The sequence below is a fragment of the Tiliqua scincoides genome, chromosome 1 (genome assembly GCF_035046505.1).
Source record: "Tiliqua scincoides isolate rTilSci1 chromosome 1, rTilSci1.hap2, whole genome shotgun sequence".
In the NCBI taxonomy this organism is placed as follows: Eukaryota; Metazoa; Chordata; class Lepidosauria; order Squamata; family Scincidae; genus Tiliqua; species Tiliqua scincoides.
In genome coordinates this window covers 10,809,266-10,820,367 of record NC_089821.1, presented here as the reverse complement: position 1 = coordinate 10,820,367, position 11,102 = coordinate 10,809,266, and the positions used below count along the sequence as shown (strand labels likewise).

At 47.0% G+C, this 11,102-nt stretch overlaps 1 pseudogene; it reads left to right on the top strand.

Moving 5' to 3' along the window:
• The first annotated feature begins 2,587 nt into the window (after positions 1 to 2,587).
• LOC136637649 (5S ribosomal RNA) lies at positions 2,588 to 2,708 on the top strand (annotated as a pseudogene).
• The last annotated feature ends 8,394 nt before the right edge of the window (positions 2,709 to 11,102 follow it).

Below are 11,102 nucleotides of genomic sequence, written 5' to 3'. Positions count from 1 at the left end.
CAGAAGTAGACCCATTGCTTTCCATGGATGTTATTCTTTAGTAATGGTACACTGAATTGTAGCCTTGGATTTTGTTTCAGATGGAAATGAGGATTACATCTGTTCAAAACCAAACCTCTGCCAAACATTTGCAAAGTGGTGCAAAATGTAAAATTTGCAAAACAGAGCAAATGGTACAGAAGAGTTGGGTGTGATCCTGCCAAAGAGAAGGAGGCTTGCTTAATTTAAATGGAAGCCTTGAGCCCTGGCTTACATTTTTCTCAGGAGGAAGGAGTGAAAGGGTTAACTTTAGCTTCAGCTTGCAGAGACTAAGGCTCTGGTTGCCCTGGAGACAAATTATCTCTGCATTGTCCTCTTGCTCTCCTCTGGGCTTCTTCTGCCTAACTGAATAGCCCTGACCAGAGTGACTTGTAGGAGGAGATGTTTTACACTTGATTTATTAGCAGAAATTCCTTGACTTACAGGCAAGTATGTACAGTATTTTTATATCTAATAATAGACACTGGGATTTGGCATACAGAATCTGCCATGCTGTTGCTCTAGCGGCTACATTGGATGCCCGTTCCTTTCCAAGGAAAGGAATCAATTCAAGATGTTGGCAATGACCTTTGAAGCCCTATACAGCATAGGACCAGACACCACAAGGACCACCTTTCCCTTTATATTCTTGCGCTTCCCCTGTGGTCATCAGAGAGGGTTCTTCTCAGAATACCTCTGCCATCTGAAGTCATGGGGATGGTGGTAAGCTGTAGAGCCTTCTCTGTTGTGGCACCACACTTTTGGAACCAGCTTCCGGAAAATCTGAGGACAACCTCTTCAGTATATGGTTTCCAGCAAGGATTGAAGGCCCTTCTGCTTTTAACTGGCCTTCACTGAGGAAAGCACTCGTTAGGGGGGAAGCACTCCTTAGGGACCCCTTCCTAATGTTTTTTTTTTTTTTAACTTTTATGCTACTGCACAGTATTTGACATTTTAATCTGCTCTGTTTTCGCCGTGTGTTCAGAGTTCTTGTGACCACACTTCACAAATGCACCTTCACAAATGCACCCCCAAAAAATACATTAAATTTGGTAGTTCATGGAGAAGAGATTGCGAAACACTGGAAGTGCCAGCTGTGGGCAGTCCGTTCTCCATCCTTTCTGGTGGTCCACGGGGAAGTCTCTTGCTGAGCGAAAGCTTCCCCACAGACTACCAGAGAGGGCAGAGAATGGACTGGCTGACCACTGACAGTCCATTCGCTGCCCTCATTGGTTGTGCATGGGGGAGTGCTCACTTGGCAAGATGCTGGAAGTGCTGGCTGTGGCTGCAGGTGTCCGTTCTCTACCCACTCTGGTGGTCTGTGGGGGAGCACTCCTTCAGCCAGATGCTGGAAGTGATAGAAGACAATCATCCTTTTTTCCTGAGATCTCGGGGACCTCTTTTCAGGGTCTTGCAGACCATCTGTGGTCCATGGACCACAGGTTGGGAACCCCTGGCATAAAGGGACATGTTCACTCCTCCCATCACTTAAGGGTAGATAGAAAAATTCAAAACTTTTCATGTTACAAAAGTTAGTTGGAGTATCCTAGCTCTGCAGGCAACAACATTTAATTTGTTATTAGACTGCACTGCAGATTAAATGGTTACAGAAAATAGTGTCTTGTCAAAAGTTGGATTAGTAGGTATAATCTCCTGTCATGTTTTGTGCTTGAGGTATGATTAAGCTTTACATCTCTTGGAATGCAAGTCTGGGCAACCAAAGTTTCTCTTTCCAATCTACAAAGTCATTGTTCAAATGTGTGAGATGTTGCACATTGTCATTCTGGCATCCTGCATGTTTGTTATAAGCTTCTGATGATTAATATTTTCATTAAATTCCCTGAATGGAGAAAGATGATAAAAATGACTGGTTATGCAACCTGAATAACTATCCCGATCAAATATTGATGCAACTTAGCATAGGCAAGTCCCTGAAGGTTTACCACTGCATGACATACATTTAGCATGAAACCGTCAACCACTGGAGGGCATCATAGCTTTAGCCGCAAAGGAAGGAAAGGGAGATTTTCACACACTTTAAAGCCCCCCTTTAATGTAACAGTGAGAATTTTCGGTGGGACTGATTTAAAACCAATTTTGTGCTAAAAGATAATGATGCCTGTGAAAGCAAATAGTGATTTAACTTAAGAGTGTTAGAAATGCATTTAAACTGAAGAGACAGCTTAAAATTATGTAGACAACTAGTGGGCCAGTCCTATTCAATTTTCCAGTACTGGTGCAGTTGTGGAAGGGATTGTCACTCCCGGATTGGCCTTTTCAGCCACACTAGACGCTGTGCCAGAACCACCTTTCAGAGTGCGATACCATAGTCTTTCGAGACTGAAGGTTGCCAATATACAATATACAGGTGCAGTTGTGCCTGTGAGGTGTGCATTGCATCCTGTGGTGGTGGGGCAGTCACTGGGGCCTTCTCAATATATGGGAACATGTGTTTTCTTACCACGAGGCTGCACTGCAGCTACACTGGAGCTTGAAAGTTGGATAGGATTGGGCCTTAGAGAGGGAGTCAACATATGAATTTAGTAAATTAGATTTTTTTAAGCCACATGTCTATAAGAAGAGTGTACCCTGCACATGCCTGATCTTGTCTGATCTCAGAAGCTAAGCAGGGTCAGGCCTGGTTAGTACTTGGATGGGAGACCACCTGGGAATACTGGGTGCTGTAGGCTTCTACCATAGTCTTTCGAGACTGAAGGTTGCCAGCCAATGTCTCCTAGTGTAGCTATGTATTTTGTTTATGCCTCTTTAAAATGGGCCTTGTTTTAAACACACTGATTTAAAAGGTTTTTAAAGGTCATTTTCTAATGTCTAGACCTTTTAAAATATGAGTGAGTTCTGAAAGAAAAGAATGCCTCATAGGATTTGCTAAAAGAGCCAAATCTTTCCTTTGAGCCTATTTCTTAAGCACTTTGACAGGGTCAGAAAACAAAGATGATGACTCAGTGATGCCTTTGGCACAGTTCAAATTCCCAAATTATAACAAAGTTTGTTTTGTGTAGAACTCATTTAGATTTGAGTTCTAAGACTCTTTCTAGACGCAGCTCCCTTTGAAAACAGTGGGACTTATTTCTGACTTATTAAACAAGGGGCTGCATATCTGCGACACTGAAATTAACAGCCCAAATCTATTCTCTCGTTTTGCTAGCGGAACACATATTTTGTGGGCAGAAGTCAGAAGGTGCTGGGGACCAGCAAGCACAGTGAGGCAACCAATGCAATGGCTGGCAGCTCAACTGCAGTGGCTTGGGAGGCAACATCCTCACAAACTGGCAGAGACCAGCGGTGGCGTGCTGCGCTGGTCTCTGGACAGGTGGTGGTAAGATGTTGAAGCGGGAGATAGAAGATGGAGGGGAGGACTGCGTGGAAGTGGGGCCTCCTTTTGGCAGGACAGCTGGGAGGTTGGCAACCTTCAGTCTCGAAAGACTATGGTATAAGCCTACAGCACCTGGTATTCCCAGGCAGTCTCCCATCCAAATACTAACCATACCTGACCCTGCTTAGCTTCCAAGATCAGACGAGATCGGGCATGTGCAGGGTAACAGTCGCTGCAGCTGGTAACAGCTGGGAGAGGGCAGCCCAATGGGCAGGGATACCATGGGCAGGGATCAAATTTTTCCATCAATGTAAAAGTGAAACAGTGTTGTACAAAACAACATTAAGTGAGGGCTTCCTGTATATATGAAATACTGTACCCTATTTTTTCCCCCCCTTAGCTTGAATTCAAGTTCTTACCCCAATATGTTTCGTGATAATTACGCTCTAATTATACAGGCCTACAAAACTGAGGGCCTCAGAAAAGTTTTTCCCAAACTTTATGGTGGTTTGATATGAATTTGGGGTGCTGATTCCAAAAATGGCATCCGTTTTGCCCTATCACATCTAGTTTTGGAGATATAGTATAGCCTTTTTAGTGACTGGTTCAAGTAGCTTCCTCATGAGGAAGCCATGGTGTAGGCTTCCTCATGAGGAAGCTGCTTGAACCATGCACTAAAGAAGCTATACTGTATCTCCAAAACTAGACATGAGAGGGCAAAACGGATGCCATTTTTGGAATCAGCACCCCAAATATACGCAGGAATTGGTGTAACATTTAAGGAAGCAAAATGCGTGTTGGCCTGTGTTACATGCACTATAATTAGTGATATTTATGATAGAGATTAATTGCCCAATTCTATCCCCCACTTGTGCCAGCAGAGTGTGCACTCTGATGCAAGTGCTGTCTAAAGTATGTTGCCACAGTGTGCCAGTTCAGAGTCCTGGCGGCAAGGCCTGCACCATCCCACTGGCACCAGTGCAAGGAGTGGCATGCACTGGAGCAGATAAGCCAGCATGGGTGCGGAAAGGGGCAGGAGAAAGGAAGGAGTAGGTGTAATAGGGCAGGGGAGGGTGGATCAAGTCTGGGAGGGGAAGGATCAGAGGCAGCAACACACACCATATCCTATCCCCCTTCCTGGGCCCAATCCACTGACACAAGGCAAGATGGACTTACACCAGTTATTTAGCAGGCACAGACCCAAGTTGCTCCATTGTGGTTGCTGGGGCTTTCCCCAAGGCAAAGGAACGAAGGTCTGTGACTTGGCAGAGACCTCCAGCATCCTTGCAGGGGGCAGCACAAGCTGTGCTGGCACTGCTGCATTGATATGGGGGGACCTGCAGCCCTATGCTATGCTTGTCCCCTCAGAAGTAAGTCACATTATAGTCAATGGGGCTTACTCCCAGGTAAGTGTAGATAGGATCTGAATGCAAATTGAATTTCAGTGTATCAGACAAAAGTCATATAGGAATGCCAGATGCAAGGGAGGGCGCCAGGATGCAGGTGCTCCCTGAGACATTTGGTGGACCACTGTGAGATACAGGAAGCTGGACTAGATGGGCCTTTGGCCTGATCCAGCAGGGCTGTTCTTATGTTCTTAAGGAGTTCTGAAAGCAGAAGTCTGGGCTGAATTCAAACACTTGCGATAAATTATTAACCATGAGAGCTCTGTTGTAGTTCTTGATTACTTGTGCAATTTGCATCAAATTATTCTCACCAACAAAGCTCTGATTGAATGCACAATAATATTGTCACTCATTCCAGTTGATGATGAGAGTTGACTGTTGATGTTTTCTCAAAGCTGATGATGACCTCTGGTGTTTTCCCATATGCATCCCACAAACTTTGAATTCCAGGTTGACCTAAGTATTCATTTCTGGATCCCCAGCTGGTTGCCAGCTCAGTGAGCAATGTCATAATCATTGGCTACCTGAATTCAAATTAGTGATTATTACCCATGAGTAACATACTAGTCATGATAAGGAATGGTTTTTTTCAGTGAGTAAGAAATAGCCATCAGAGTCCTCTATCTCCACGTTTCCTAAGGGCTGGCTGACACATGATATTTTTCTCCTCATGTAAGCAGCCCCATTCATCTGGAAGCCTAGGTTCATTTGAACAGAAACGTACAGTATTTGCCTCTTATTCTCTCAGGTTTTTGGGTTCTTTTCCACAGAACTTTTGAGTTGGCAAAGGGATAGTTACAGAGGGAACCAAAGACCTCCTGACACCTGAAGCAGCATGTCAAATGCATCTCCCCCTTCCCAATGATCTGCCACAGGGCCTAGGAGAGGGGGGTAAAGGGGGTAATTTGTACTGGGGCCCAGGGTCCAAAGGGGGGGCCCAGGAGCCAAAGGAGGGGCCCTAGAAATTTCCTAGGATCTTATGTTTTTTTATCTACTCAGACTTATTGCCTGCACAGGGTGCTGGGGACACTACTGATGCCACATGGGTTGGTAGACCTGGGTTCCAAAGACTTTTCCAGCTGTCTTTACACTCCCCCTAACCTGTTTCACCCCTCCTTGCCCCTATTCTGCTTGCCCATCACCACCCTCCCCAGCTCTGTTTCACCCCTCCTACTTTGCAAAGGTGTTTTGGCAGATTCCCAGTCCAAGCTCTGCCTGGAGAATTATGCCCACTTTAAGCAAATTAGCTCCCCTTCTTTCCCCCAACAAATGACCCTGGTTCTGCCCTGCAGTCCTGCTGGACCCCATCTCCAGGGTAGCTCACCTGTTCAACCTGCAGAGGTCCTCTCTCCTGCCAGCAGCCTCCCGCCACTACAGCAGACCCTTGGTCCTCAGCAGGTCTTGGGCACAGCAGCCACACACCAAACTCTAGTGTCTCCAGCAGTCTGTTCCAGCAGTCCGTTAATTACAAAGTCAGTCAGAGTGTCCAAGCCAAAGTCAATAAGCCAAGTCACAGTCCAAGGTCAGATTCCAAAGTAAGTCAGTCTCCTATCTCCAACCTGCACTCCTTCTACAACCCACAAACCCTTCCTGCCTCAGGTGCTCCTTAGGTACCTCATTGCCTCTAGTGGCTGCAGCTGTGCAGCACACCCTTTACTGAAAGCCCAGGCCTTAACTCTGAAAGGGGCCACTGCAGACACCACATTCTACCTCCTCGCCAGATCTTCCGCTATTCCACTACAAAAGGGGCCCAAAAGAAACTTTGTACGCCCTGATAAAATTCCTCTCAGAGGGCCTGATCTGCCAGCCTCTGCTCCTCCTACTTTCTGAACCAGTGATTTTCAGCCTTTTTCATCTCCTGGCACACTGACAAGGCACTAAAATTGTCAAGACATACCATCGGTTTTTTGACAATTGACAAGGCACACAGCCTTGTCAACAGGGGCTCGCTATCCCCAGTGGCCCTAATAAATGATCCTTTCCCAAATTCTCGCGGCACGCCTGCAGACAAATGCTTTTATGCGAATGCCCGAAGTCTACGAGCAAAGGTGGGAGAACTGGAATGTCTGGTGACAAGGGAAAACATTGACATAGTGGGCATAACAGAAACCTGGTGGAATGCGGAGAATCAGTGGGATACCGCAATCCCGGGCTATAAACTCTACAGGAGGGACAGGCAGGGGCGTGTTGGAGGTGGGGTGGCCCTTTATGTTAAGGAAGGGATAGAATCCAGCAAAGTAGAGATTGAAGGTGGGTCCGACTCCACTGTAGAATCTCTGTGGGTTAAATTACCAGGCTTGTGCAGCGATGTAATACTGGGGGCGTGCTATCGTCCTCCAGACCAGAAATCGGATGGGGACCTTGAAATGAGGAAACAGATCAGGGAGGTGACAAGGAGGGACAGATGTAATCATGGGGGACTTCAATTATCCTCATATTGACTGGGTCAATTTGTGTTCTGGTCACGATAAGGAAACCAGATTTCTTGACGTGCTAAATGACTGTGGCTTAGAGCAGCTAGTCATGGAGCCCACCAGAGGACAGGTGACTCTGGATTTAATATTGTGCGGTATGCAGGACCTGGTTAGAGATGTAAACGTTACTGAGCCATTGGGGAACAGTGATCATGCTGCGATCCGTTTTGACATGCATGTTGGGGGAAGAATACCAGGCAAATCTCTAACAAAAACCCTTGACTTCCGACGGGCAGACTTCCCCCAAACGAGGAGGCTGGTTAGAAGGAGGTTGAAAGGGAGGGTAAAAAGAGTCCAATCTCTCCAGAGTGCATGGAGGCTGCTTAAAACAACAGTAATAGAGGCCCAGCAGAGGTGTATACCACAAAGAAAGAAGGGTTCCACTAAATCCAGGAGAGTGCCCGCATGGCTAACCAGCCAAGTTAGAGAGGCTGTGAAGGGCAAGGAAGCTTCCTTCCGTAAATGGAAGTCTTGCCCTAATGAGGAGAATAAAAAGGAACATAAACTGTGGCAAAAGAAATGTAAGAAGGTGATACGGGAGGCCAAGCGAGACTATGAGGAACGCATGGCCAGCAACATTAAGGGGAATAATAAAAGCTTCTTCAAATATGTTAGAAGCAGGAAACCCGCCAGAGAAGCGGTTGGCCCTCTGGATGGTGAGGGAGGGAAAGGGGAGATAAAAGGAGACTTAGAGATGGCAGAGAAATTAAATGAGTTCTTTGCATCTGTCTTCACGGCAGAAGACCTCGGGCAGATACTGCTGCCCAAACGGCCCCTCCTGACTGAGGAGTTAAGTCAGATAGAGGTTAAAAGAGAAGATGTTTCAGACCTCATTGATAAATTAAAGATCAATAAGTCACCGGGGCCCTGATGGCATCCACCCAAGAGTTATTAAGGAATTGAAGAATGAAGTTGCAGATCTCTTGACTAAGGTATGCAACTTGTCCCTCAAAACGGCCATGGTGCCAGAAGATTGGAGGATAGCAAATGTCACGCCTATTTTTAAAAAGGGAAAGAGGGGGGACCCGGGAAACTATAGGCCGGTCAGCCTAACCTCCATACCGGGTAAGATGGTGGAATGCCTCATCAAAGATAGGATCTCAAAACACATAGATGAACAGGCCTTGCTGAGGGAGAGTCAGCATGGCTTCTGTAAGGGTAAGTCTTGCCTCTATAAGAAACCTTATAGAATTCTTTGAAAAGGTCAATAGGCATGTGGATTTGGGAGAACCCGTGGACATTATATATCTGGACTTTCAGAAGGCGTTTGACACGGTCCCTCACCAAAGGCTACTGAAAAAACTCCACAGTCAGGGAATTATAGGACAGGTCCTCTCCTGGATTGAGAACTGGTTGGAGGCCAGGAAGCAGAGAGTGGGTGTCAATGGGCAATTTTCACAATGGAGAGAGGTGAAAAGCAGTGTGCCCCAAGGATCTGTCCTGGGACCGGTGCTTTTCAACCTCTTCATAAATGACCTGGAGACAGGGTTGAGCAGTGAAGTGGCTAAGTTTGCAGACGACACCAAACTTTTCCGAGGGGTGAAGACCAGAAGTGATTGTGAGGAGCTCCAGAAGGATCTCTCCAGACTGGCAGAATGGGCAGCAAAATGGCAGATGCGCTTCAATGTCAGTAAGTGTAAAGTCATGCACATTGGGGCAAAAAATTAAAACTTCACATATAGGCTGATGGGTTCTGAGTTGTCTGTGACAGATCAGGAGAGAGATCTTGGGGTGGTGGTGGACAGGTCGATGAAAGTGTTGACCCAATGTGCGGCGGCAGTGAAGAAGGCCAATTCTATGCTTGGGATCATTAGGAAGGGTATTGAGAACAAAACGGTTAGTATTATAATGCCGTTGTACAAATCTATGGTAAGGCCACACCTGGAGTATTGTGTCCAGTTCTGGTCGCCGCATCTCAAAAAAGACATAGTGGAAATGGAAAAGGTGCAAAAGAGAGCAACTAAGATGATTACGGGGCTGGGGCACCTTCCTTATGAGGAAAGGCTACGGCGTTTGGGCCTCTTCAGCCAAGAAAAGAGACGCCTGAGGGGGGACATGATTGAGACATACAAAATTATGCAGGGGATGGACAGAGTGGATAGGGAGATGCTCTTTACACTCACATAATACCAGAACCAGGGGACATCCACTAAAATTGAGTGTTGGGCGGGTTAGGACAGACAAAAGAAAATATTTCTTTACTCAGCGTGTGGTCGGTCTCTGGAATTCCTTGCCACAGGATGTGGTGCTGGCGTCTAGCCTAGACGCCTTTAAAAGGGGATTGGACAAGTTTCTGGAGAAAAAATCCATTACGGGTTACAAACCGTAATGTGTATGTGCAACCTCCTGATTTTAGAAATGGGTTATGTCAGAAGGCCAGATGCAAGGGAGGGCACCAGGATGAGGTCTCTTGTTATCTGGTGTGCTCCCTGGGGCATTTGGTGGGCTGCTGTGAGATACAGGAAGCTGGACTAGATGGGCCTATGGCCTGACCCAGCGGGGCTGTTCTTATGTTCTTAACTACAATTCCCAGGAAGCCTTGCAGGTCTCTTGTTATCAGGTGTCCTCCCTGGGGCATTTGGTGGGCCGCTGTGAGATACAGGAAGCTGGACTAGATGGGCCTATGGCCTGACCCAGTGGGGCTGTTCTTATGTTCTTAACTACAATTCCCAGGAAGCCTTGCAGGTCTCTTGTTACCTGTTGTGCTCCCTGGGGCATTTGGTGGGCCGCTGTGAGATACAGGAAGCTGGACTAGATGGGCCTATGGCCTGACCCAGTGGGGCTGTTCTTATGTTCTTAACTACAATTCCCAGGAGGCATTGCAGGTCTCTTGTTATCTGTTGTGCTCCCTGGGGCATTTGGTGGGCCGCTGTGAGATACAGGAAGCTGGACTAGATGGGCCTATGGCCTGACCCAGTGGGGTTGTTCTTATGTTCTTAACTACAATTCCCAGGAAGCCTTGCAGGTCTCTTGTTACCTGTTGTGCTCCGTGGGGCATTTGGTGGGCCGCTGTGAGATACAGGAAGCTGGACTAGATGGGCCTATGGCCTGACCCAGTGGGGCTGTTCTTATGTTCTTAACTACAATTCCCAGGAGGCATTGCAGGTCTCTTGTTATCTGTTGTGCTCCCTGGGGCATTTGGTGGGCCGCTGTGAGATACAGGAAGCTGGACTAGATGGGCCTATGGCCTGACCCAGTGGGGCTGTTCTTATGTTCTTAACTACAATTCCCAGGAAGCCTTGCAGGTCTCTTGTTATCAGGTGTCCTCCCTGGGGCATTTGGTGGGCCGCTGTGAGATACAGGAAGCTGGACTAGATGGGCCTATGGCCTGACCCAGTGGGGCTGTTCTTATGTTCTTAACTACAATTCCCAGGAAGCCTTGCAGGTCTCTTGTTATGCTCCCTGGGGCATTTGGTGGGCCGCTGTGAGATACAGGAAGCTGGACTAGATGGGCCTATGGCCTGATCCAGTGGGGCTGTTCTTATGTTCTTATCCGTGGCACACTAGTGTGCCATGGCACAGTGGTTGAAAATGGCTGTTCTAAACTAAAGTTCTAGCTCAGTACTAGCCTTCCCTCCAAATATCCTCTTCCTCTCTGTCCTCCTCTTCCTTTTCCAATCAAGATAGTGGAAGTAGAAAGGGAAGCAATGGAGACAAGTAGGGGCCCTCCCCAATCTGCTGCCTGAGGCAACTACTTCAGTTGGCCTTCTGGATGGACTGGCCCTATATAGCAGGGTTGTCAAAAGACTGGTGCCTTTTATTGTAAGTGTTGCTCTTGATTTCTCTGATGGTTGTCTTGTTCCTTGATTTAATGTCAGCTGAAGCCCTGTGGCCTGTGGATTGTTTCAGATGGGAAAACTGTAGACTAGA